The sequence below is a fragment of the Tasmannia lanceolata genome, unplaced genomic scaffold, assembly GCF_043159265.1.
Source record: "Tasmannia lanceolata isolate RefF3 unplaced genomic scaffold, GAP_Taslan_0.1 ptg000012l, whole genome shotgun sequence".
Lineage (NCBI taxonomy): Eukaryota > Viridiplantae > Streptophyta > Magnoliopsida > Canellales > Winteraceae > Tasmannia > Tasmannia lanceolata.
The window spans coordinates 5,254,396-5,281,941 of record NW_027518689.1 but is presented as its reverse complement, the minus strand read 5'-3'; the positions used below and the strand labels follow the sequence as shown (position 1 = coordinate 5,281,941).

General features: G+C 35.5%; 1 long non-coding RNA gene across 1 annotated transcript in view; it reads right to left on the bottom strand.

Annotated features, from left to right (window-relative positions):
• Nucleotides 1–296: 296 nt before the first annotated feature.
• Nucleotides 297–27,546, bottom strand: part of LOC143887474 (uncharacterized) — a 56,149-nt gene continuing 28,899 nt past the window's right edge. The window contains exon 3 of the long non-coding RNA XR_013254197.1: nt 297–445. This is a non-coding gene — a long non-coding RNA (uncharacterized LOC143887474). The remainder of the gene's footprint in view (nt 446–27,546) is intronic.

Here is a 27,546-nt window from a genome sequence, read left to right as displayed (position 1 = left end):
ACTTCAGCAGATTTTTCTGAATTTATTGCTGATTTATTTTGGGCTTTTGGAACTCAATTTTAACAAGATAAATGGAATGTTATGAGGGTCCAAATATGTTGGTCCACCTCATGAACATTCACTTAACCATTTAAGTTCTAGTACGGGGAGTGTTAGTCTTTTTGAAAACATATTTTTAAAAAGCTTGTCCTGACTTAGAAATCCAAAGAGAAATGATGTACAACGAGTCTAAGTATAGCTACACTTCTCTTTGGTCTTGGTCTTCATAGATCTTCCATTTGTGTGCTTGTTTGAGATGATGGTGTTGAGCTTCTCCTTGGTTGATCCTTCACGATGTGATCCTTCCAAGTATGCTCTAGCTCCTTTGTCATTTGTTTGGTTCATAATCAAGCATGACCAAGTGGTGTGTTGGTTCCTTCCATGATCAACCTATCTTAACACAACACTTTAAGGCAAATTGATTAGTATTAAAAAACACAATCAATTTAGTTTGAGAATCATCAATACAAGGTAAGAAAATGAGCCCTTGGACTTACAATCTCTCCTTTTTTTATGATGACAAACAAAATTGATTATGAGATGTGTGTGGAGTAACATGATAGGCAAGTGAATGCAAGAACTCCCCCTCAACATATGCACAAAGGAAGAATAACAAGTGAAGGCAAATAGTGCATATGGAACATGAATAGATAATCAATTTCTAAAAATTCTTCCCCTTTTGTCATCGACAAAAAGAAAAATTTATCAAGTTTAAGCGCATACATAAACATGGATATATTCAATAAGTGATTCATGTTGAGTAGCTTTAAAACTCCCCCTTAAGCTTTTGAATGAGAGCATTTTTTGTTTTTTTTTTGTTGAAAAATCTAAAGAAAAATAAGTAAACATATCATGATAAGCAAGTGATTCATACATTTGAAACTCCCCCTGAAACGATCTTTCATACCATAGTCCCAGACTTTGGGTTCATCTTAAGTACTTGAAGATCTTCTTGACTGCAAATAGATGAGACTCCTTTGGATCCGATTGAAAACGAGCACAAAGACACACAGTAAACATAATATCTGGTCTACTGGCTGTCAAATAGAGTAGACTACTTATCATACCCCTATACATCTTTTGGTCCACTGACTTGCCAAATTCATCATTTTCTAACTTAGCAGTTGTACTCATTGGAATTCTTGATGTCTTACTGCTATCCATCCTGTACTTCTTCATTAACTCCTTTGTATACTTTTTCTTGATTTATAAATATTTCGGTTTGGTATTGTTTGATTTGGAGTCATAAGAAGTAGGTTAACTCAACCATCATGCTCATCTCAAATTTATTTTTCATTAAATTTGCAAATTCATCACACATCTTTTAATTAGTTGAGCCACATATGGTGTCATCTACATAGATCTGGACAAAGAGGATATCATGATTCTCCTTTTTGATAAATAATGTCTTATCCACTTTGCCCATCTCAAAACTCTTTTCTACAAGGAATGTACAAATTCTCTCATACCAAGCTCTAGGAGCTTGTTTCAATCCATATAAAGCTTTATCAAGCTTGAAGACATGATTGTGATGTTTGTAGTCTTCAAAACTTGGAGGTTGCTCAACATACACTTCCTCTTGGATATAGCCATTTAGGAAGGCACTTTTGACATCCATTTGATACAATTTAAATCATTTATGACATGCATATGCCAAAAGTATCCTAATAGCTTCCATAGGGGCAACATGAGCAAATGTCTCATCATAATCTATCCCTTCCTCCTGATTGTACCCTTGTGCTACAAGCCTAGCCTTATTCCTAGTGATTATTCCATTTTCATCCATTTTGTTTCTATACACCCATCTTGTGCTAATAACTGGGTGATCACTAGGCCTAGGCACTAACCTCCACACCTTGTTCCTTTCGAATTGATTCAATTCCTCTTGCATAACCATTAACCAATATTCATCATTTTCGGCTTCCTTGATGGATTTAGATTCCAATTCAGATAGGAATGCCAAATTGTTACTCACACTTCTATAGTATGATCTAGTTCTTACATGAGATGTGGCATCACCTAAGATTTGGGATTCTAGATGATCTACCAATATTCTCCTATCCCTAGGTAGTGAGTCATTTTCTTCATCCTCAACATCCACAATAGGCAATGTATCACTTGTAGCTTCTTGGGGAGATACACTATTTTTAGGCAAAGAACTTTCAATAGGTTCATCTTCATCGTGTGGTATTTCTTGAGGTATTGGCGTCAAATGTAACATGCATGAATTCTTCTGCAACTAAGGTTCTTCTATTAAACACTCTATGTGCTTTGCTATGTGTAGAATACCCTAAGAATATGCCATCATTCGACTTCTTATTAAATTTATGCAAGTTGTCTTTGATATTCAAGATGTAGCATCTACAACCAAACACCATAAAGTAGCTTATATTGGGTTTCAAGTTTTTCCAAGGCTCATAAGGTGTTTTCTTAGAAATTGGCCTCATATACACCCAAATAATTATATAACAAGCGGTGCTAACCACTTCTGCCCAAAAGCATCTAGGGAGATCATTCTTATGTAACATTGATCAAGCAATTTCTTGAAGGGTTTGGTTTTTTCTTTCTACAACCTCATTTTGTTGAGGTGTCCTAGGTACCGAGAAGTTGTGTTTTATACCATGATCATTACAATAAGTGTCAAAATGTATGTTTTCAAATTCCGTTCCATGGTCACTTCTAATGTAAGATATGGCAATACCCTTTTCATTTTGAACTTGATTACACAACTTAGAGAAATTTTCATAGGTTTCATCTTTATGTGCTAAAAATATGACCCATGTAAATCGTGAATAGTCATCCACAATAACAAATACATACCTCTTTCCACCTAAACTACTTGTCTTCATTGGTCCAAAGAGATCCATGTGAAGTAGTTGGAAGGGGTAAGTGGTAGAGATCATATTTTTAGGGGCAGATGAACTCTTTAATTGTTTGCCCAATTGACAAGTTCTACAAATGTGATTTTTGGTGTACTTAAGCTTAGGCAAACCTCTAACTATGTCTTTTGAGGAGAGGGTTGAAATGAGATCCATTCCGGCATGACCCAACCTCCTATGCCATAACCAAGAATCTTCACTAATGGCATTAAAACATGTTACATTTTGTAATCTAAGATCATCTATTCCAATGGTGTAAATGTTATTGTCTCTAGAACCTATGAATTACACATTGCCATCTATCTTATTCTTAACAAAGCATTTGTCGGGGTTTAAGACTACTACAAACCCATAATCACATAGTTGACTGTAGACACCCCGCATTTAGCTGCGCTTTAAAAAGCGAAATGTTTGTTTGGTCTGTGTCAGTCATCTGCATTAGGTTAGACATTCTTGCATTTTAGGGTGAATTTCACCTCATTTTAGGTGTTTTGAAGTTGATTAGCAATCACGAAGGTCTCTAGGGGGTTCCATTAGTCTCCGGAAGATAAGAATTCAAGTTTCCAATCAAGTATGAAAACTTGCTAATTTTGGAATTTCTCAGGGTTTTCCCTAATTTTATCAATTTTTGCACCACAGGGGTAATTTGGTCATTTCCAATGTGTTTCATTTGACCCCTGGTTAGTTCTGAAAATCTTGAGTGATTCCATGAATTTTGAAAAACCTGCTAAATTTAGACCTCTCAGGGGTTTCGCTTGATTTGGAAATTTTGAGTGTAGAGGGCGTTTTGGGCATTTTCGGGGAATGCCAAATGGTCCTGTTTGATGTCGTCCACCGAATAAAGTGATTTTGAAAACTTTTTATTTTTGAAAGTTTCCTTCAAGACTTTCTATTTTTTACTTTCATTTTTCGAAGGCAATCCCGTTCGAGGGCATTTTGGTTACTTTTGAGGTATACTCATCAAATAGGGGCATTTCGGTCTGCAAAATTATTTTTTCTAATCGGGATGGTTTGACCATATGTTAGGGGTGCACTATAAATGTCATATGGGTTGGGTTCATCAATAAAAATTTTGAATTTGAAGGATTTTATTGAATATTCATTGAAAAAAATCCAAAATACATGTCATAAGGCCTATTGGGCTAAAGGCCACAAGATGTGGGTCCATGTGGACCCACCCATGTGGGTCTGCCACATAAGTGGGTGTCCCACACGAGAAGGCCACATGCAAAAACGTCCAACATGAGATGAGGTGGTTAGTGACATCATATTTGTTTCAGAAAAATAATAAAGAAAGGAAGAGTTATAATTAGAAAAGGCTTGTATGGTCAGGTTACTAAAATGATCATAACCTTTCATATTTTTATCCAAAAAACTTGCAATTATACTTGTTTTGAACGTCTCGAAAAGATCTACAACTTTTTAGTTAATGACTTTTACCTGAATCAGCCTCTAAATAGGTCAAAAATAAGCTCAAACATCGGGCAACCCTTTTTGGACGAAAATCATTCATAAAAGCTAGTTTCCTATGTGAGAAGACTCTTAGATTGATCTTGAAGGATCTCCATTGTGCAATTTAGCATTGCTTGGCTTGCAAGAAATCAATTAAATTCAATTTAGAAGGTAAGGAAAAAGCAAGCTATAGGTGAGAATTGGAAACTAACTAAAGGTAGGAGTTCTCACATTGGAAACTTCCAAATCCAATCTAACCCTAACTTTTTCTATAAAAACAAAGCAAGCACAACCTTTGGTTTTTCTCTAGAAAATTCATCCATCCCTCTCTTCCTCCTTGGAATTCATTCATCTCTTTTGTTGCTTTGGTGTTCATCTCTTCCACTTAGTTCTTCACAAAGTGCTTTCACATATTCAATACATTCAACATATTGAAGGCTAATTTTTTATTCTTTGGGGTTTCTAGAGTGTATAAAAGGGTGCGACAAAGCGTATACCTCGAATCTACGCACCCTACAGACAAGGAGCGCGATCAACGGTTGGATCTTTATCTTTGTAATATCAAAAGTAGAAAAGCATGCTAGGGTTTTACTTTTGATAGATCAAATCAATGAATTTTTCCTTCAAATTCCAGTTTGTTATAATATAGATTATAAGTTTTCAAAATTCAGAATTTCACCAAAAACTTAATTTTTCTCCATTTAATAATGATTTTCTTTCATTTTTTAATCAATATGGATTTAAATTGGATTATCAAAGCAAGTGTTTGAAACGTGGGTTCTTTAAAAACTGATATTTTTTCAGTTTTATATAAAATAAAATACTACTGGAAACTTAATTTCCAATCGTGGTTTGGCCGTTTTATTTTTCATTCTATTTTTCAAAAAATAACCCCTTTCTATTTCTTTATGAACGAACCCAAAATTACATCAAACCATGTCCAAAATTCGTAAAATCTTGTTCCAAACCAACGTTTGGATTTCCAGACCACCCAAAAAGTTTTGGATTTTTTTTGAATTTTTTTAATCCTGTTTTAAAATATTTTAATTTTGGGGTATTTTTAATAAATATTAAACGTTTTTGAAAATTGATGAAATTTTACAGAATTCAAGATTAATTATAAGTTGAATATTTCATGGAAATAAATTTTAAAAATTATATGTTCTTTACAGTTTTCTATTCGATTTTCCGTTTTGCGTGTTGTAATTCTTTTCATATCAAAATAATGAATTTTACAAATTTTTCTTTACAAACCAGTAACTTAAGTTACTAGAATGTTAAAGAAAAATTTTCAAAGGGTTTTATATTGTTTTGATATAGTTTTACAATTTATTTTAATAAATGGGTTTTGATTCCTAGAAAGCAAATTGATCTTTTCCATTTAAAAATTGATTTTATGGAGAATATTTAATTTTTAGGTTCTGAAATTTTGATAAAAAATCTTATAATTTATTTAATATCTACTGTAATTTTTTCTTCATTTTAGGATATCATTAAGTTTGACTTTTAATTGATTCTTTGAATTCATCCGATTTTTGTGTGATTTTTCATTGATATCAAATCGTAATAAAAATCTATGAAATTGTTTGGAATAATTTGAGATTCATATGCTATTAGTTACTGTGTTAATCTACAATCCGACTTGAATTTTGAAAAATTGGAAATTGGTAGTAAATCTTGATGAAAATTCATGAAAATTTTCCAGTGAGCTAGAATCATCCATATCTTATTATTGAAAAAGTTTCAATTGATTTAAAGTTTGATTGCTAAGGGTGTCTGTGTAATCCTAGCAATCTGGTCTTAATGTTATTAAATCACAACTTAATAGCAAATCAACACAAAAGTCAGCGAAAACTTTCAGTAAACCCCAATTTTTCATCATATATTTAACCTTAAAATTATTTGAAACAGAAACCCTAGAGATCATTTATTCTCTTTGTAAATTGACTATGTTGTGACGGTTTAACTGCCGAGATCACATTCATAATCGTATACTGATTGTGATCATTCCTGCATAATTTGAGCATATAAATTATAGTATGTTGTTGGTTCCAATGTCCACTGTCCACGGAAATCCTGAGAAACATGCCAGGCAATAATATACTATAACTTATATGTTAAATTGTGCAAGGATTGAGAGTACGATGCCTTTCCATGGATGCAACTCAAGGCTGAAATTTGCCAACCATAGAGCCTTTGGTATTCCTTAGATGTTAGGAATAAAAAATCTATAAAAAATTGAAAATCGTTTACTTAATAAATTAAGATCATTTGATCAATGCTTTTGAAACCGTTGGATAACAGTATCTCTTCGTAAGGACCTTTAGAATCAATTAGGAACACTTACCTCGTGTTGTGTCCTAGGTTCTAGGGTATCCTAGAGTTAGGGAGTTCAGCATCATCACACCCGATTGCTATTATTAGCAATTGAGTTATAGATCTAGTTACACTAGTTACCCCTTTTTCCCATAGGACAAGCCTGGTTACCTAGGATGTAGGTTCACCTGCATTAGTCTAAGGGATGTCTTGCAATTAGATAGGACCATATAGCATCTTAGATAGAGTCCTAGGATAATATGTTAGTTCGAAAATTGAGTTTAGTCTTACAAGGTTATAGAGTCAACGCCTAGTCCGGGTGAGTCTTTTTCTGCATTTATTTTCAAGTTCAAAAATTGTGAATCATGAGCATGTTTAGGATAGGTCATCATTTATAGTGTCTTTCTATTAAATGAAATTTGCTTCCCAATAATGTTTCAGTAATTGCTTCTAATCTTAATAAAAAAAAAGACTCCCTCCTCAAATGAGGAAAGAGATACCGACGAAACTCCCCTTGATTGGAAGCATATGTTCAAATAAGAGGAAGAGCGCCGGGCCTAGCCTCTCAAAGAAAAACTTGAAATGATAAACATTGGCACATAAATTTTAATCCAGTAAATGCCAATTGGAAATGCATTACCCTCCAAAATAGTGCGAAATAAACTCATTTCGAAGATAAGAGGATTATCTAGAAGCGCTATAACAGATACTAGAGGCAAGACATCGATAGAAAGCTAAAGAGAATGGAGGAAGTTAGAGACATATATTATATTAGGGGCATGGATTGGAAACAACTTTCATATCCCCAGTTAATGACCTTGGCTCCCAAATTCATAATATGAAACCAACAAATTCAAGATAAGAGTTCAAAAGCAACTATTGAAAAGCGATCGTCAAATATCAAAAGTTACCGATTCGTAAATGGAGGATGTTAAAGAACAAGTTTCGCTCCATCAAAGTCAAAAGTGCATATCAGAATCTTGAAAGAAGAAGACCCATTATCTCTTACGTGAAAATGCCGTCAAACTTTGCGAAGAAAAATAATAAAGAAAATTTATCAACCTAGATTAATTCCAAACCTGAACATTGGAAGGCCTCCTTTGGCCGAACAAATCCCAAGTTCATGACCGAGTGTGAAAAAGGATACCCTTTTTGCAAACCCCTTTGGGCCTGAATAATATTTTCTTTCAAAACCCATTATACTAGGGACATCAGCCCCGAAATACGCGAGACATGATCCCTACACTAGCGTACGTAGGCAGCTCGGTCAAACCGAGTTCGGTCATTTCAAAAGAAAAATTCAATAGTTCTAAAAAGAAGAATAGAGAGTGTCAATCAATCAAAAGAAAGAAGTCAATAAAAAAAAGAGAAAAGAAAAGAAAATAGAGTCAATAAAAAAAAATCAGTTTACCTTCAAACTAGGGGCATCTGCCCTGAACTACGCGCGACCTAATTACTACATTGGGATATGTAGGCAACTTGTTTATGGGTTCAATCGAAATTTTTGCAAAGCTATAAGCCTTTCTTTGAAAAAGCCCATCTTACCTATAACGTCCTTCCGGTGTTCAGAATCAAGGATTTAGGTCCCAATGCAAAAAAAGGAAAGAAAAGAAAAGAAAAGAAAAGAATAGAGTTTGAAGATCTGCTAGACTGAAAACCTGAAAGGGCGGTCTAGGCAAAATTTAAGATCATTCCCCTGCTAAGTTGAAAACCCGAAAGGGCGGCTTAGGCAAAAGCTAAGGGGATAACCTGCTGAGTTAAAAACCCAAATGGGGGATTCAGGCAAAAGTTAAGGTCAAACGGTCCGCCAAGTTGAAAACCTGAAAAGGGCGACTTGGTCGTGGTAGGAGAAAATATCCAAAAAAGCTATATCCAGCATCAAGATCGAGGATTCAAGAAGTTCAAGCCTGCACACTTTTCATCCTTGAAACTAGGGGCATGAGATCAAGCAATCAAAGAAGTAGTAATCAAACCCTTAGAGTATTACTGTTTTAAAAGGAGAAGTTCAGTGTTTATAATTGTAAAATTACTCTTTGAAATGTCAGACCTACTAAACAAAATGTTAACTAAGTCAGAAGCATCACTTTGAGTTGGTCTAGTCAGTCCATCCATTTCTATTCTTTCAGAAATTCTCGATTATTCGAGTAGTGTCTTTTACCAGATTTCTCCTTTGAATAGAGTTGGTAATTGTCTTTGAGCCCAAAAGTCACAACTGTCTTGGTGAAAGAGGTAAGACGTCAGCTTATCTGCAACTACACTTGAGCCATACAAATCTTGATTGAAGAACTTCATGAGTCGTCATATGAAAGATTCGGTTTAAGCAAGCCACTTCAGAAAGAATTTAGAAGCACAACGTTAAAAGGCACAGTTTTCATAAGAAAACCATGTCCCAGAAAGGCACTATAGGTTTGGGAGAGTCTCATACATGACAGTGGTTGGACCGATTCCTCAGCAAGATGAAACATTAAAATTCAGAATTTCTTTCCAACATATTGCATACCATTACCGTTGAGAAAAGTTTGTCAAAATACCTGCCAGAAAAAAAATCCCACCATCCAATTTCAGTATCCAAGAGAGCCATTGTTCTAGATTACCAGTTCAGGTATTTAGATCAGGGTTTCAATTGTGAATACTAAGAATCTCCAGCAATGAAGACCAATGGTCTTTAGGCAGTAACCTCTTCTTAAAAGTTACTGAAAGCATTCTTAGTAATTCTCATAAGTCATGTTTCATCATTTCTTCTCTAGGGATAAATGTCAATAGCTGTTGCATTTAGTTCTTGATATGCGTTGTCTCGTCATTCGTTTGAATTTTGGTCTTCCACAATATCTATTTGTCCTCGAATCCAATTTCACACATCTAAAGTTCATCAATTTTCAAATTTATCAAATTCAAGTTCATGCTGAAATCTTCAAGTTTAAGTTCATTTCAAATCATCAACTCAAGTCCATTCGAATTTCCAAATTCAAGTTCATTTCAAATCATAAACTCATGTCCATTTCAAATTTTCAAATTCACGTTCATTTCAAGTCATCAAATCAAGTTCAAATTAAGTCTATCTTCCTTTTCTTTTCAGAGAAAAAATGAAAGTGCCTCTGGATCAAATTTCATCTTCCATTTTCTTTTTAGAGAAAAAGCGAAAGTGCTTCTAGATCGAAAATTCATTTTCCTTTCTTTTCAGAAAAAAGTGAAAGTGCCTCTCGATTGAAAATTCATTTTCCTTCTCTTTTCAGAGAAAAAGCGAAAGTGCCTATGGATTGAAAATTTCTTTCTTTTCAAAGAAAAAGCGAAAGTGCATCTGGATCGAAAATTATTTCTTTCAGAGAAAAAACGAAGGTGCATCTGGATTGAAAATTCTCTTCCTTTACTTTTTAGAGAAAAAACGAAAGTGCCTCTAGATCGAAAATTCATTTTCCTTTCTTTTTAGAGAAAAGGCGAAAGTGCCTATAGATCGAAATTCATCATCCATTTTCTTTTTAGAGAAAAAGCGAAAGTGCCTCTCGATCGAAAATTTATTTTTCTTTCTTTTAAGAGAAAAAGCGAAAATGCCTCTGGATTGAAAATTTCTATATTTTTAGAGAAAAAGCGAAAGTGCCTCTTTATCGAAAATTCATTTTCTTTTCTTTTCAGAGAAAAAGCGAAAGTGCCTCTGAATTAAAAATTCATTTTCCATTTCTTTCCAGAGAAAAAGCGAAAGTGCCTCAGGATCGAAAATTCATTTTCCTTTGTTTTTAGAGAAAAAACAAAAGTGCCTCTGGATCAAATTCAACCTCCTTTTCTTTTCAAAGAAAAGCGAAAGTACCTCTGGATCGAAATTCAACATCCTTTTCTTTTCAGAGAAAATACGAAAGTGCCTCTGGATCGAAATTCATCATCATTTTCTTTTTAGAGAAAAAACGAAAGTTCCTCTCGATCGAAAATCTATCTTTAATTTTCTTTTCAGAGAAAAAGCGAAAGTGCCTCTGGATCGAAAATTCTTTTTCCTTTCTTTTCAGAGAAAAAGCAAAAGTGCCTCTGGATCGAAAATGATTTCTTTTCAGAAAAAAAGTGAAGGTGCATCTGGATTGAAAATCTCTCATTTCTTTCAAAAAAAAAGAAGTGAAGGTGCCTCTAGATTGAAAATTCTTCTTCCTTTCTTTTCAGAGAAAAAGCGAAGGTGCCTCTCGATTGAAAATTCATTTTTCTTTCAGAGAAAAAGCGAAAGTGCCTCTCGATCGAAATTCCATCTTTCATTTCTCCTCTTTTCAGAGAAAAAGTAGAAGTGCATCTGAATCGATATATTCTTCTTCCTTTTGGATTAGAGTAAAAGCGCATGAGCCTCTAAACCAAAAAAATTCTTTCTTCTGCCCTAGAGAAAAAACTTAGTACCTCTATGACAAAGAATTTCATCATAATAATCCAATTTTTCAAAATTCTAGGACTTCGTCTAGGGTTTTGCTTTATGAAGCATTTCGGTTGCATTGTGCAAAATGGTTCTGTCACTTTTGCTTTGGTATTCGATGACTACGTCATCTTTACCAAAGAGGGGCATCTGTAGACACCCCCCCATTTTGCTATGCTTTAAAAAGCGAAATGTTTGTTTGGTCTGTGTTAGTCATCTGCATTAAGTTAGGCCTTCTTGCATTTAGGGTGAATTTCACCTCATTTTAGGTGTTTTGAAGTTGAGTAGCAATCACGAAGGTCTCTAGGGTGTTCCATTAGTCTCCAAAAGATGAGAATTCAAGTTTCCAATCAAGTAAGAAAACCTGCTATTTTTGGAATTTATCAGGGTTTTCCGTAATTTTATCAATTTTTGCACCACAGGGGTAATTTGGTCATTTCCAATGTGTTTCATTTGACCCCCGGGTTGTGTCTGAAAAATCTTGAGTGATTCAATGAATTTTGAAAAACCTGCTAAATTTAGACCTCTCAGGGGTTTCGCTTGATTTGAAAATTTTGAGTGTTGAAGGCGTTTTGAGCATTTTCGGGGAATGCCAAATGATCCTGTTTAATGTCGTCCACCGAATAAAGTGATTTTCAAAACTTTCTATTTTTGAAAGTTTTCTTCAAGACTTTCTATTTTTTGACTTTCCTTCTTCGAAGGCAATCCCATTCGAGGGCATTTTGGTCACTTTTGAGGTGTACTCATCAAATAAGGGCATTTCGGTCTGCGAAATTATTTTTTCTAACGGGGATTAATTGACCATATGTTAGGGCTGCACTATAAATGTCATATGGGTTGGGTTCATCAATAATAATTTTGAATTTAAAGGATTTTATTGATTTTTTATTGAAAAAAAACTCAAAATACATGTCATAAGGCCTATTGGGCTAAAGGCCACAAGATAGGGGTCCATGTGGACCCACCCATGTGGGTCGGCCACATAAGTGGGCATCCTACACGAGGAGGCCACATGCAAAAATGTCCAACATGTGATGAGGTGGTTAGTGACATCATTTTTGTTTTAGAAAAATAATAAAGAAATGAAGAGTTATAATTAGAAATGGCTTGTATGGTTAGGTTACTAAAATGGCCATAAGGTTTTTTCTTTTTGTCCAAAAAATTTGCATTTATACTTGTTTCGAACATTTCGAAAAGCTCTACAACTTTCTAGTTTTTGACTTTTCCTTAGACTAGTGGCATTCCCCTTTACTATCATGTCGCATCTGTCATACCTTGCTCATTTCAGGATTCATTCTGTCATCCCATTGCTTGCAAAGGCCACAGTCATCTCTAATCATTGAGAAGAAATACATGCTAAATCTCAATCTTACACATTGTGCTTATTATTTTCATATCAGGAGCATTCACCATTGATCCCGCTCAAGCAACTTGGGTTCGAGTAGACTCTGGTCTGGTCAGGAAGTCACCTCCCCCATCTCATTCGGAAGCTTCTCCAACATCTCCATCTACACCCATCGCAGAACACGTTAAGAACCCTCAGACCAATAACCTTGAAGTTATGATGGCCACACTCCTTAAACAAATGAAAGGAATCAAAGAAGATAATCAGTTTCTTAAAGCCCATTTCGCCGAGAAGTTTGGTCAATCATTTTCTTCACCTTCAACGGGCAAAGAACCCATGAATCCTGTCATGTTAGAGCTTCATCCTAAGCCTATGGTGATTCCCATTCGTCAAGGCCCATTTGATGTTACTGATGAAGAACAATAAGGTGAACAGAATTACAATCAGGTCTCATTGCCAGTTGATAAGTCGGTTATGAAAAAGTTGGAACAGCTAACTAAGAAAGTTGATAATATGCAGATTCAAGAGCAAGCGACCTTTAACTTAAATGATATCACACTCTTCCCGGAAATCCGGCTTCCGAAGAATTTTCAGATGCCAGACTTTGATAAGTATGATGGCACGGGGTGCCCTACTTCTCATCTCCAGATGTTCACTATCATTTGCAAACCTCAAAACTTATCTCCTGAACAAATGGCCCAGCTTTTCCCGGTTTCCTTAACTAAGGTAGCCAAGAGGAGGTTTTTGGAATTGGACAAGACCCGCTATAGGACATGGAAAGACATTGCTGAACAGTTTGTGAAGCAATTCAAGTATGATGACGGGGCAGAGATCACTAAGAAAGACTTGGAAAAGACCAAACAAGATTCATGGGAGTCTTTCTTGACATTTGTGAAAAGATGGAGGGGGTTGGCAGCACAGATGATTGACCGTCCTACTGAGAAAGAGAAAGTTCAGATAATACTAAAAACCTGTCCCCTCAGCTCTATTATCACACGTCTCTCCAGTATTATCCTGACTTCGAACACCTCATTAATGCTGGCACACAAATTGAAGAAGCAATGTCACAAGGGGTGTATAACCAAAGCAATCGTAATATCCGAGATTTTAAGAAGCCTGCACCTGGACAGGTTAAAGAGGTTGGCAGTGTCTCTCGTGCCAATCCTCAACTGCCGTGACCTCAGAACCCTATAGTCATGGATTATGATCAACCCATGGTCGCGCCCCAGCAGCAACCAAAGAAGGATTTTGATCCCCTACCTGTTCCACCTTCTAAAATCCTACAAGATTGTTTAGCCTCAGGGCGCATCATTTTGCCTCTCATTAGACCACCTCCCAATCCTTTACCCCGAAGTTGGAGAGCGCATGAGCACTGCGATTACCACCAAAGCCCGGGCCACATCACTGATCGATGCATAGCCTTGAAGTATGTGATCTAGAAGTTTATTGATGAGAAAAAATTGGCATTTCAACAGAGGCCGAACGTCATCAATAATCCTATGTCGACTCATGCAATACCGCCGCCAGCAAAACTCAATACTTAAGACACCCCAGGATTCAAAGAAACACATGTCCAGTTGCAGTGAAGAAGAGGGTTGAAAGTACCAGTCATGAGCTAGCCTTTGCCGAGCCTCCAAAGCCAGACCTTTGCAGCGTTTAAAGTTAAAGTTTCAGTCATTTACTATTTTGTGTTGAGTCGGTCAATATGTTAGTTCGGAAATTGAGTCTAGTCTTACAAGGTTATAGAGTCAATGCTTAGTTCGAGTGAGTCTTTTTCTGTATTTATTTTCAAGTCCAAAAATTGTGAATCCTGAGCATGTTCAGGATAGGTCATCATTTGTAGTGTCTTTCTATTAAATGAAATTTGCTTCCCAATAATGTTTCAGTGATTGCTTCTGATCTTAATAAAAAAAAAAGAGACTCCCTCCTCAAATGAGGAAAAAGATATTGACAAAACTCCCCTTGATTGGCAGCATATGTTCAAACAAGAGGAATAGCGTCGGGCCCAGCCTCTCGAAGAAAAAATTGAAATGATAAACATTGGCATGGAAATTTTAATCCAGTAAATGCTAATTGGAAATGCATTACCTTCCAAAATAGCGTGAAATAAACTCATTTCGAGGATAAGAGGATTATCTAGAAGCGTTATAACAGATACTAGGGGCAAGACATCGATAGAAAGCTAAAGAGAATGAAGGAAGTGAGAGAAATATACTATATTAGGGGCATGGATTGGAAACAACTTTCATATCCCCAGTTAATGACCTTGGCTCCCAAATTCATAATATGAAACCAACAAATTCAAGATAAGAGTTCAAAAGCAAGTATTGAAAAGCGATCGTCAAATATCAAAAGTTACCGATTCGTAAATGGAGGATGTTAAAGAACAAGTTTCGCTCCATCAAAGTCAAAAGTGCATATCAGAATCTTGAAAGAAGAAGACCTATTATCCCTTACCTGGAAATGCCGTCAAACTCTGGGAAGAAAAATAATAAAGAAAATTTATCAACCTAGAACAATTCCAAACCCGAACATTGGAAGGCCTCATTTGGCCGAACAAATATCATGACCCAGTGTGAAAAATGATACCCTTTTTGCAAACCCCTTTGGGCCTAAATAAATTTTCTTTCAAAACCCATTATAGTAGGGGCATCAGCCCCGAACTACGTTAGACCTGATCCCTACACTAGGGTACCTAGGCAGCTTTGTCAAACCGAGTTCGGTCGTTTCAAAAGAAAAATTCAATAGTTCCAAAAAGAAGAAAAGAGAGTGTCAATCAATCAAAAGAAAGAAGTCAATCAAAAAAAGAGAAAAGAAAAGAAAATAGGGTCAATCAAAAAGAAAAGAAAAATCAGTTTACCTTCAAACTAGGGGCATCTGCCCTGAACTACGGGTGACCTGATTCCTACACTGGGATACATAGGCAACCTGTTTATGAGTTCAATCGAAATTTTTGCAAAGCCATAAGCCTTTCTTTGAAAAAGCCCATCCTACCTGTAAAGTCCTTCCGGTGTTCAGAATCAAGGATTTAGGTCCCAATGCAAAAAAAGGAAAGAAAGAAAAAAAGAAAAGAAAAGAACAGAGTTTGAAGATCTGTTCGACTGAAAACCGGAAAGGGCGGTATAGGCAAAATTTAAGATCATTCCCCTGCTAAGTTGAAAACCCGAAAGGGCGGCTAAGGCAAAAGCTGAGGGGATAACCTGCTGAGTTAAAAACCAAAATGAGCGATTCAGGCAAAAGTTAAGGTCAAACGGTCCGCCAAGTTGAAAACCCGAAAAGGGCGACTTGGTCGTGGTAGGAGAAAATATCCAAAAAAGCTATATCCAGCATCAAGATCGAGGATTCAAGAACTTCAAGCATGCAAACTTTGCATCCTTGAAACTAGGAGCATGAGATCAAGCAATCCACGGAGTAGTAATCAAACCCTTAGAGTATTACTGTTTTAAAAGGAGAAGTCCAGTGTTTATCAATTACAAAATTACTCTTTGAAAGGCCAGGCCTACTAAACAAAATGTTAACTAAGTCAGAAGCATCACTTTGAGTCGGTCTAGTCAGTCCATCCATTTCTATTCTTTCAGAAATCCTCGATTATTAGAATAATGTCTCTTATCAGATTTCCCCTTTGAATAGAGTTGGTCAATGTCTTTGAGCCCGAAGGTCGCAACTGTCTTAGTGAAAGATGTAAGACGTCAGCTTATCTACAACTACACTTGAGCCATACAAATCTTGATTGAAGAACTTCATGAGTCGTCATATGAAAGATTCGGTTTAAGTAAGCCACTTCAAAAAGAGTTTAGAAGCAGAACGTCAGAACGTCAGAAGGCACAGTTTTCATAAGAAGACCATGTCCCAGAAAGGCACCATAGGCTTGGGAGAGTCTCATACATGACGGTAGTTTGACCGATTCCTCAGCAAGATGAAACATTAAAATTCAAAATTTCTTTTCAGCATATTGCATACCATTACCGTTGATAAACGTTTGTCAAAATACCTGCCAGAAAAAAAATCTCACCTTCCAATTTCAGTATCCAAGAGAACCATTGTTCTAGATTACCAGTTTAGGTATATAGATCACGGTTTCAATTATGAATACCAAGAATCTCCAGCAATGAAGACCAATGGTCTTTAGGCAGTAACCTCTTCTTAAAAGTTCTTGAAAGCATTCTTAGCAATTCTCATAAGTCATGTTTCATCATTTCTTCTCTAGGGATAAATGTCAATAGCTGTTGCATTTAGTTCCTGATATGCGTTGTCTCGTCATTCGTTTGAATTTTGGTCTTCCACAATATCTATTTATCCTCGAATCCAATTTCACACATCTAAAGTTCATCAATTTTCAAATTTATCAAATTCAAGTTCATGCTCAAATCTTCAAGTTCAAGTTCATTTCAAATCGACTCAAGTCCATTTCAAAATTTCAAATTCAAGTTCATTTCAAATCATAAACTCAAGTCCATTTCAAAATTTCAAATTCACATTCATTTTAAGTCATCAAATCAAGTTCAGATTAAATCTATCTTCCTTTTCTTTTCAGAAAAAAATGAAAGTGCCTCTAGATCGAAATTCATCTTCCATTTTCTCTTCAGAGAAAAAACGAAAGTGCTTCTAGATAGAAAATTCATTTTCCTTTCTTTTTCTCCTCCCGATTGAAAATTCATTTTCCTTTTCTTTTCAGAGAAAAAGCGAAAGTGCCTCTAGATTGAAAATTTCTTTCTTTTCAGAGAAAAAGCGAAAGTGCCACTGATTCGAAAATCATTTCTTTTCAGAGAAAAAGCGAAGGTGCATCTGGATTGAAAATTCTCTTCCTTTTCTTTTCAGAGAAAAAGCGAAAGTGCCTTTTGATCGAAAATTTATTTTTCTTTCTTTTCGGAGAAAAAGCGAAAGTGCCTCTCGAACGAAATTTATCTTTCATTTTCTTTTCAGAGAAAAAGGGAAGGTGCCTCTAGATCGAAAATTCATTTTTCTTTCTTTTCAAAGAAACAGCGAAAGTGCCTCTGGGCTGGAAATTTCTTTCTTTTCAGAGAAAAAACGAAAGTGCCTCTGGATCGAAAATTCATTTTCCTTTCTTTTTAGAGAAAAAGCGAAAGTGCCTCTAGATTGAAAATTCATTTTACATTTCTTTACAAAGAAAAAGCGAAAGGGCCTCTCGATCGAAAATTCCTTTTCCATTTCTTTCCAGAGAAAAAGCGAAAGTGCCTCTAGATCGAAATTCAACCTCCTTTTCTTTTCAGATAAAAATCGAAAGTGCCTCTAGATCGAAATTCAACATCCTTTTCTTTTCAGAGAAAAAGCAAAAGTGCCTCTGGATCGAACTTCATCCTCCTTTCCTTTTAGAGAAAAAGTGAAAGTGCCTCTAGATCGAAAATCTATCTTTAATTTTCTTTTCAGAGAAAAAGCAAAAGTGACTCTGGATCGAAAATTCTTTTTCCTTTCTTTTCAGAGAAAAAGCGAAAGTGCCTCTGGATCGAAAATCATTTCTCTTCGGAGAAAAAGCGAAGGTGCCTCTGGATTGAAAATTCATTTTCCTTTCAGAGAAAAAGCGAAAGTGCCTTTGGATCGAAATTCCATCTTCCATTTCTCCTCTTTTAAGAGAAAAAGTGAAGGTGCCTCTGAATCGATATATTCTTCTTCCTTTTGGTTTAGAGTAAAGCGCAGGAGCCTCTAAACAAAAAAAAAATTCTTTCTTCTGCCCTAGAGAAAAAGCTTAGTGCCTCTATGATAAAGAATTTCATCCTAATAATCCAATTTCTCAAATTTCTAAGACTTCGTCTACGGTCTTGCATTAGGAAGCATTTAGGTTGCATTGTGTGTAGTGAATCTTTTGTTGATTAACGCTGCAGAAAATGGTTCTGTCACTTTTGCTTTGGTATTCGATGACTACGCCATCTTTACCAAAGAGGGGCATCTGTAGACACCCCCATTTTGCTACGCTTTAAAAAGCGAAAAGTTTGTTTGGTCTGTGTTAGTCATCTGCATTAGGTTAGGCATTCTTGCATTTTAGGGTGAATTTCACCTCATTTTTGGTGTTTTGAAGCTGATTAACAATCACAAGGGTCTCTAGGGGGTTCCATTAGTCTCCAGAAGATGAGAATTCAAGTTTCCAATCAAGTAAGAAAACCTGCTATTTTTGGAATTTCTCAGGGTCTTTCCTAATTTTATCAATTTTTATACCACAGGGGTAATTTGGTCATTTTCAATGTGTTTCATTTGACCCCTGGGTTGTGTTAGAAAAATCTTGAGTGATTCCATGAATTTTGAAGAACCTACTAAATTTAGACCTCTCAGAGGTTTCGCTTGATTTGGAAATTTTGAGTGTTGAGGGTGTTTTGAGCATTTTCGGGGAATGCCAAATGATCCTGTTTGATGTCGTCCACCGAATAAAAGGATTTTCAAAACTTTCTATTTTTGAAAGTTTCTTTCAAGACTTTCTATTTTTTGACTTTCCTTTTTCGAAGGCAATCCCGTTCGAGGGCATTTTGGTTACTTTTGAGGTGTACTCATAAAATAGGGGCATTTCGGTCTGTGAAATTATTTTTTCTAACGGGGATGGTTTGCCCATACGTTAGGGGTGCACTATAAATGTCATATGGGTTGGGTTCATCAATAAAAATTTTGAATTTAAAGGATTTTATTGAATTTTCATTAAAAAAAACCCAAAATACATGTTATAAGGCCTATTGGGCTAAAGGCCACAAGATGGGGGTCCATGTGGACCCACCCATGTGGGTCGGCCACATAAGTGGGCATCCCACACGAGGAGGCCACATGCAAAAACGTCCAACATGGGATGAGGTGGTTAGTGACATCAAATTTATTTTAGAAAAATAATAAAGAAAGGAAGAGTTATAATTAGAAAAGGCTTGTATGATGAGGTTACTATAATGGCCATACCTTTTTTTTTCTCCAAAAAATTTGCATTTATACTTGTTTCGAACGTCTCGAAAAGATCTACAACTTTCTAGTTTATGACTTTTCCTGAATCAGCCTCTAAATAAGTCAAAAATAAGCTCAAACATCAGGGCAGCTCTTTTTGGACGAAAATCATTCATAAAAGTTAATTTTCTATGTGAGAAGACTCCTAGATTGATCTTGAAGGATCTCCATTGTGCAATTTAGCATTGCTTGGCTTGTAAGAAATCAATATTATAAGTAAATCTAATTTAGAAGGTAAGGGAAGAGCACGCCATATGTGAGAATTGGAAACTAGCTAAAGGTAGGAGTTCTCACATTGGAAACTTCCAAATCCAATCGAACCCTAACTTTTTCTATTAAAACAAAGCAAGCACAACCTTTGGTTTTTCTCTAGAAAATTCATCAATCTCTCTCTTCCTCTTTGGAATTCATTCATCTCTTTTGTTGCTTTTGTGTTCATCTCTTCCACTTGGTTCTTCACAAAGTGCTTTCACATATTCAATACATTCAACATATTGGAAGCTAGTTTTTTATTCTTTGGGATTTCTAGAGCGTATAAAAGGGTGCGACAAAGCATATACCTCGGATCTACGTACCCTATAGACAAGGAGCACGATCAACGGTATGATCTTTATCTTTGTAATATCAAAAGTAGAAAAGCATGCTAGGGTTTTAGTTTTGATAGATCTAATCAATGAATTTTTTCTTGAAATTCTAATATGTTATAATATAGATTATAAGTTTTTAAAATCCAAAATTTCACAAAAAAATTATTTTTTCTCCATTTAATAATGATTTTCTTTTATTTTTTATTCAATATGGATTTAAATCGGATTATCAAAGCAAGTGTTTGAAACGTGGGTTTCTTTAAAAACTGATATTTTTTGGTTTTTATATAAAATAAAATACTATTGGAAACTTAATTTCCAATCGCGGTTTGGCCGATTTATTTTTCATTATATTTTTCAAAGAATAACCCCGAAAGGGGTTATGTTTTGATGAAAGAAGCCACAATTATATCAAATCACGTCCAAAATTCGTGAAATCTTGTTACCAAACCAAGTTTTGGATTTCCAGACCACCCAAAATTTTTTGGATTTTTTTGAATTTTTTAAATCGGTTTTAAATTATTTTAATTTTGGGCTATTTTTAATAAATATTAAACGTTTTTGAAAATTGATGAAACTTTACAGAATTCAAGTTTAATTATAAGTTGAATTGTTCATGGAAATTCTTTTTGAAAAATATATTTTATTTACTGTTTTCTAATCGATTTTCCGTTTTAGCTGTAATTCTTTTCATATCAAAATAATGAATTTTAAAAAACTTTCTTTACAAACTAGTAACTTAGGTTACTGGAATGTTAAAAAAAAATTTAAAAGGGTTTTATAATGTTTTGATATAGTTTTACAATTTATTTTAAAAAACGGGTTTTGATTTCTAGAAAGCAAATTGATCTTTTCGATTTAAAAATCAATTTTTTGGAGGATATTTAATTTTTAGGTTCTAAAATTTTGATAGAAAATCTTATAATTTATTTAATATCTACTGTAATTTTTTCTTTATTTTAGGATGCCATTAAGTTTGACTTTTAATTGATTCTTTGATTTCATCCGATTTTTGTGTGATTTTTAATTGATATCAAATCGTAATAAAAATCTATGAAATTGTTTGGAATAATTTGAGATTCATATGCTATTAGTTACTGTGTTAATCTACAATCCGACTTTGAATTTTGAAAATTTGGAAATTGGTAGTAAATCTTGATGAAAATTCATGAAAATTTTCCAGTGAGCTACAATCATCCATATCTTGTTACTGGGAAAGTTTCAATTGATTTGAAGTTCGATTGCGAAGGGTTTCTGTGTAATCCTAGAAATCTGGTCTTAATGTTATTAAATCACAACTTAATAGCAAATTAACACAAATGTCAATGAAAACTTCCAGCAAACCCTAATTTTTCATCATATATTTAACCTTAAAATTGTTTGAAACAGAAACCCTAGAGATCATAGATTCCTTTTGTAAATTGACTATGCTGTGACGGTTTAATTGCCGAGATCGCATTCATAATCGTATACTAATTGTGATCGTTCCTCCATAATTTGAGCATGTAAATTATAGTATGTTGTTGGCTCCGAGGTCCACTGTCCACGAAAATCCTGAGAAACATGCCAGGCAATAATATACTATAACTTATATGTTAAATTGTACAAAGATTGAGAGAACGATGCCCTTCCATAAATGCAACTCAAGGCTGAAATTTGCCAACCATAGAGCCTTTGGTATTCCTTAGATGTTAGGAATCGAAAATCTTTGAAAAATTAAAAATTATTTACTTAATAAATTAAGATAATTTGATCAATGCTTTTGGAACCGTTGGATAACGGTATCTCTTCATAAAGACCTTTAGAATCACTTAGGAACACTTACGTCGCATTGTGTCCTAGGTGTTAGGCTGTCCTAGAGTTAGGGAGTTCAGCCTCATCACAACCGATTGCTATTATTAGCAATTGAGTTATATATCTAGTTACATTAGTCACCCATTTTTCCCATAGGACAAGCCTGTTACATAGGATGTAGGTTCACCTGCATTAGTCTAAGGGATGTCTTGTACTTAGATAGGACCATATAGCATCTTAGATGGAGTCTTAGGACAATAAAATCTACTCAACTTGAACTAAATAATCTTTCTTAAACTGTTGAAACAGTCTTTCCAGTCTAGATCGGTGTCCTAGATGTCTTAGGCATGTAGCTTAGTTCAGGCACCGAACTACAATCGACTCTGATTCCAGTGAGGCTTGGATACGCAGGCAGCTTTGGATGCTTTGAAAGGCATACCGAGCACGAGTCGGCCCACCACAAATTGTGGGGTTTTGTATATTAGTTTTTTCTAAATTCTTAACTAAATTAACTAAATATATAGGATTTTCCTCAAATTAGAATTTTAGGAGAACATTCACTTAGGTTGAATCCAAACAAATTAGAAAAATCAAGATACACATTAGGGAATACATTGACATTAGTTTTTAGGATGCATGTCATATAGTTCGCACATTAATATAGAGTTAAATGAACCATTTAAAAGAAATTCAAGAGAGTTAACTTTTGAAATTGAAGACCGGATTATCGGGCAAGAATGGTGCATGTGGTGGTAACTCCCCATACCTTCCATTCTCGTAATCAGATAACGAATCTAGATTTCTGGTCACTTATTGGGTCCTAGATCTGTCATCTAGGTAGCGACTCTGTCATTCTCTTTTGCGTGAAATTTGGATTGCTTTAGTGATCCCAAGTTCACGGAAAAGATGAATTAAATCAAATAATAAACGGCACACGCCAATCGTGTGGGTACGAGAGACCAAGAGTGTGGCGGCGTTACTCGCACCGTCCCTCTCGCGTGATCGAGTCCCATTGACTGGCAACTCTGCTGGGGACCACCTAACTTCACTAAAATTCCAAAGGATAATTCATTTGAATTAATTTTAATTGGCTCATGAAAACTCTATCTTATATCTTATATTCTTGATAGATTAGTTTGTATGCTTTATTTTCTCATCACATTATACTGCAAACTTAATCTAACAAAACCTGAAGGCATCATAGATTGTGCAAACTTATTTCATACACTTACATCACTTGCATCTAAACCCTTGCATCTCACATGCGCACACGTCATATTTTAGGAACCCGGAGTGTTATCTAGCATGGTTGACTGAGATTTCATCACCTGGTGCCTCTGTGCTAGAGAAGCATTCCACTCTTAGACTAGTACCTTTATGGTGCGTAAACGGACCTCTTGTTCACGTATTGATACGCCGGACACTGGTACAGTATATTGAGCACGGATTCGCGCTAAGGGAACTCTTGGCCTTACTCCTAGATTACCCCACACATGCATATAGTATACGAACACACGTGCATCACGTGTGTGAGCCTAGTTTAGGATATCCTACCCATTTGTGTCTAGATTAGACCGTAGTCCATCTTCCAATGGCTACGATCGGTTTAGGTACACAAACAAAGTCATGAGTCGAGATCCTCTCTCCACTCCGCTAGATTAGGATTAGGATTGATGCCTTCATGTAACATTGCATAAAATGTAAAAAGATTAAAAAAAACTTTCCCTTTGAGATTAGGATATAAATCTCATCTTTTTTCATGATCTCATAGGTTATCTTCTTAGTTTATCCCTTATGTACGATCTCATCTTGATTGTGTCTTTCTTCATCTATGATCCATCTATCAAGAACGGTGATTTTATCTCTATATTCATGGTCCCATTAAATCTGATCCCGTAGCTTTTAGTAGTTTCATCTTCTAAATTTCCCTTGCTTAATATTCATCATCTTGATGTTTAGAAAACCCATTTCATAGGTCCATTACCTCGTCAGTCTTTGTTCGGATCATTGTCACCATTATCATTTCCTCTCAATTGTCTGTCTATTCGTCTCTCATACCTAAGGCTGTATTAGAAGAACTCATTGGTCTCATTCTAGTCAAGAAAGTCTATTCCATGACACTCGAGTTTGAGCTCATTGCATTCCTAGTATAGGATTATGTTACTTTGCACTAGGGCATTATTCAAATCCTCTCTCTTAATAACCGAGTGTTCATTTCCATTGTCCTTAGACTAGTGGCATTCCCCTTTACTATCATGTCGCAATTGTCATACCTTGCTCATTGCAGAATTCATTCTGTCATCCCATTGCTTGCAAAGGCCACAGTCATCTCTAATCATTGAGAAGAAATACATGCTAAATTTCAATCTTATACCAGTCATGAACCAGCCTCCAAAGTCAGACCTTTGCAGCGTTTAAAGTTAAAGTTTCAGTCATTTACTATTTTGTGTTGAGTCGGTCAATATGTTAGTTCAGAAATTGAGTCTAATCTTACAAGGTTATAGAGTCAACGCCTAGTCCGGGTGAGTCTTTATCTGCATTTATTTTCAAGTCCAAAAATTGTGAATCCTGAGCATGTTCAGGATAGGTCATCATTTGTAGTGTCTTTCTATTAAATGAAATTTGCATCCCAATAATGTTTCAATGATTGCTTCTGATATTAATAAATAAAAATGAGACTCCCTCCTCAAATGAGGAAAAAGATACCGACGAAACTCCCCTTGATTGGCAGCATATGTTCAAACAAGAGGAAAAGCGCCGGGCCCAGCCTCTCAAAGAGGAAATTGAAATGATAAACATTGGCACGAAAATTTTAATCCAGTAAATGCCAATTGAAAATGCATTACCCTCCAAAAGAGGGCGAAATAAACTCATTTCGAGGATAAGAGGATTATCTAGAAGTACTATAACCGATACCAGAGGCAAGACATAGATAGAAATATAAAGAGAATGAAGGAACTGAGAGACATATACTATACAAGGGGCATGGATTGGAAACAACTTTCATATCTCTAGTCGATGACCTTGGTTCCCAAATTCATAACATGAAACCAACAAATTCAAGATAAGAGTTCAAGAGCAAGTATTGAAAAGCAATCGTCAAATATCAAAAGTTACCGAATCATAAATGGGGGATGTTAAAGAACAAGTTTTGCTCCATCAAAGTCAAAAGTGCATATCAGAATCTTGAAAGAAGAAGACCCATTATCTTACCTAGAAATGCCGTCAAACTCTATGAAAAAATAATAATAAAGAAAATTTATCAACCTAGATCAATTCCAGACCTGAACATTGAAAGGCCTCCTTTGGTCAAACAAATCCCAAGTTCATGACCCAGTGTGAAAAAGAATACCCTTTTTGCAAACCCCTTTGGGCCTGAATAATATTTTCTTTCAAAACCCATTATACTAGGGGCATCAACACCGAACTACGCGAAACCTGATCCCTACACTAGGGTACGTAGGCAGCTCAGTCAAACCGAGTTCGGTAGTTTCAAAAGAAAAAATTCAGTAGTTCCAAAAAGAAGAAAAGAGAGAGTCAATCAATCAAAAGAAAGAAGTCAATCGAAAAACATGAAAAGAAAATAGAGCCAATCAAGAAAAAAAAGAAGAAAAAAGAAAAGAAAAATCAGTTTACCTTCAAACTAGGGGCACTGCCCTGAACTACGCGCGACCTGATTCCTACACTGGGATACGTAGGTAACCCTATTTACAGGTTCCGTCGAAATTTTTGCAATGCCATAAGGCTTTTCTTTGAAAAAACTCATCCTACCTATAAAGTCCATCCGGTGTTCAGAATCAAGGATTTAGATTCCAATGCAAAAAAAAAAAGAAGGTTAAGACTTGATTTTTCAAACCTAATTTCCTCCTCATAAGTTGCCATCTTACTACTTGGGCATAACATTGGAATTTCACTTAGTATCAGAGCCTTGGCTCTTAGAAGAATTTTTTTTAAATCTTTGGTAAGTTTTTTTTGTTTAAAATCTAACAAGGGAAAGATCATAAGATCGTTGGCAACTTTTCTAATTGTGAAATGGCAAACATAAATGGAATCAGACTTCCGGAAGGCCATTCCACAACTAGACCTCCTTTCTTTTATGGGTCCAACTATGGACATTGGAAGACAATGATGCGCATCTATCTTCTTTCGATAGATGTGGAGCTTTGGCACATTGTTAACAACGGTTATACTTTGCCTTCCAAGCCATTTGAAGAATGGAATGTAGTAGAGAAAAGGCAAGCAAACTTAAATTGCAAAGACATTAATTCTTTATTTTGTGCCTTATCTACGGAGGAGTTTAATAGAGTAGCTCTTTTTTATTCCGCCATGGTTATTTGGGATACCCTTGCCATTACCCATGAGGGAATATCTCAAGTCAAGGATTCGAAAGTAAACTTGTTAAAGAACAAATATGAAATTTTAGAATGGGTCAAAATGAAAGTATTTCTGAAATGTATACCCGATTTTCTAAAATAACAAATGAATTAGCTAATCTTGGTAAATCTTATCCTATTTATCAGCTTGTGGGTAAGTTGCTTAGGTCACTTCCTCCACATTGGGATCCAAAAGTTACCGCCGTACAAGAATCGAATGATCTTTCTAAGCTAACTTTGGAGGAGCTTGTAAGATCTCTTATCACTCATGAGATGCTCCTTACTAGCCGACAAGAGGAGAAGAAGCCAAAAGAAAAAGAAAAAGAAAGTAGGTCCCTAGCACTCAAGGTTTCCAAGGCGGACTCATCATCCTCAAGTGAAGCGGATAGTGATGAAGAAGAAGCTTTGAGAAAATTCAAAAGCTTATGGAGAAAGAAGCACAAAAAGGATAAAAAGAAGAAGAAAGAATAAAAAGAAAGTGACGTAGAGGGAGGAATAAGGTGCTACAATTGTAAGAAGACGGGACACAAAAGACCGGAGTGTCCACTTCTCAAGTTATCTTCCTCGAAGTACAAAGGGAAGAAGAAAGATTGGAAGAAGAATAAGGGCCTTGTGGCCGCTTGGGATGCTTCAAGCGCTTCAAGCAAAAGCTCAAGCGAAAGAAAAACAAATAAGGATGATCTTTGCTTTATGGCACTCACCCATGAAGATGAGGTAAATTCTAACCCTTCTTGTAATTCATCTAGTAGTGATAGTGGAAGCATGTCATATGATGAATTATGTAATACTTTGCATTCCCGAATTTTAAAAAATAAAGTTCTTAAGAAATCTATTTCAAACTTAGAAAATGAACTTGAAATTTTGAAAAAATGAATCATCTTCTTCCATATCCCAAGCTCAAGTGCAAATTGAAAATTTTAAACTTGAGATTGAAACCCTTAAGGGTAGTTTGGATAAGAAATCTTGCCAAATAGCTAAACTCCAAAATGTGGCAAGCTCTTCCAAATGTTATGAAGATGAAAATAATGATTTTTTGAACCAATTAACCCATCTTCATAATGAAAATGAAAGATTAAGATTATGTCTTAATGGATTTTTAAATGGTGATAAATCATTGACATAATCTTGAGGAGGTGTACATTGAGCAACCTCCTGGATATGTGGCTCGGGGGAGATGTCCTCTGTCTGTCGGCTTCGTAAATCCTTATATTGTCTCAAACAATACCCTCGAGCCTGGTTTGGGAAGATTAGTGAGGCTCTTCTGAGATATGGCATGAGGTAGTGTGCAGTTGACCATTTAGTATTTAGTCATCAGTCGGGTGCTGGCCATGTCCTCCTCATAGTGTATGTGGATGACATTATTCTCACAGGCAGTGATAGAGTTGGCATTCAACAGTTGAAAGCCTATCTCCAGAAAGAGTTCTCCACAAAAGACCTTGGCCGTCTT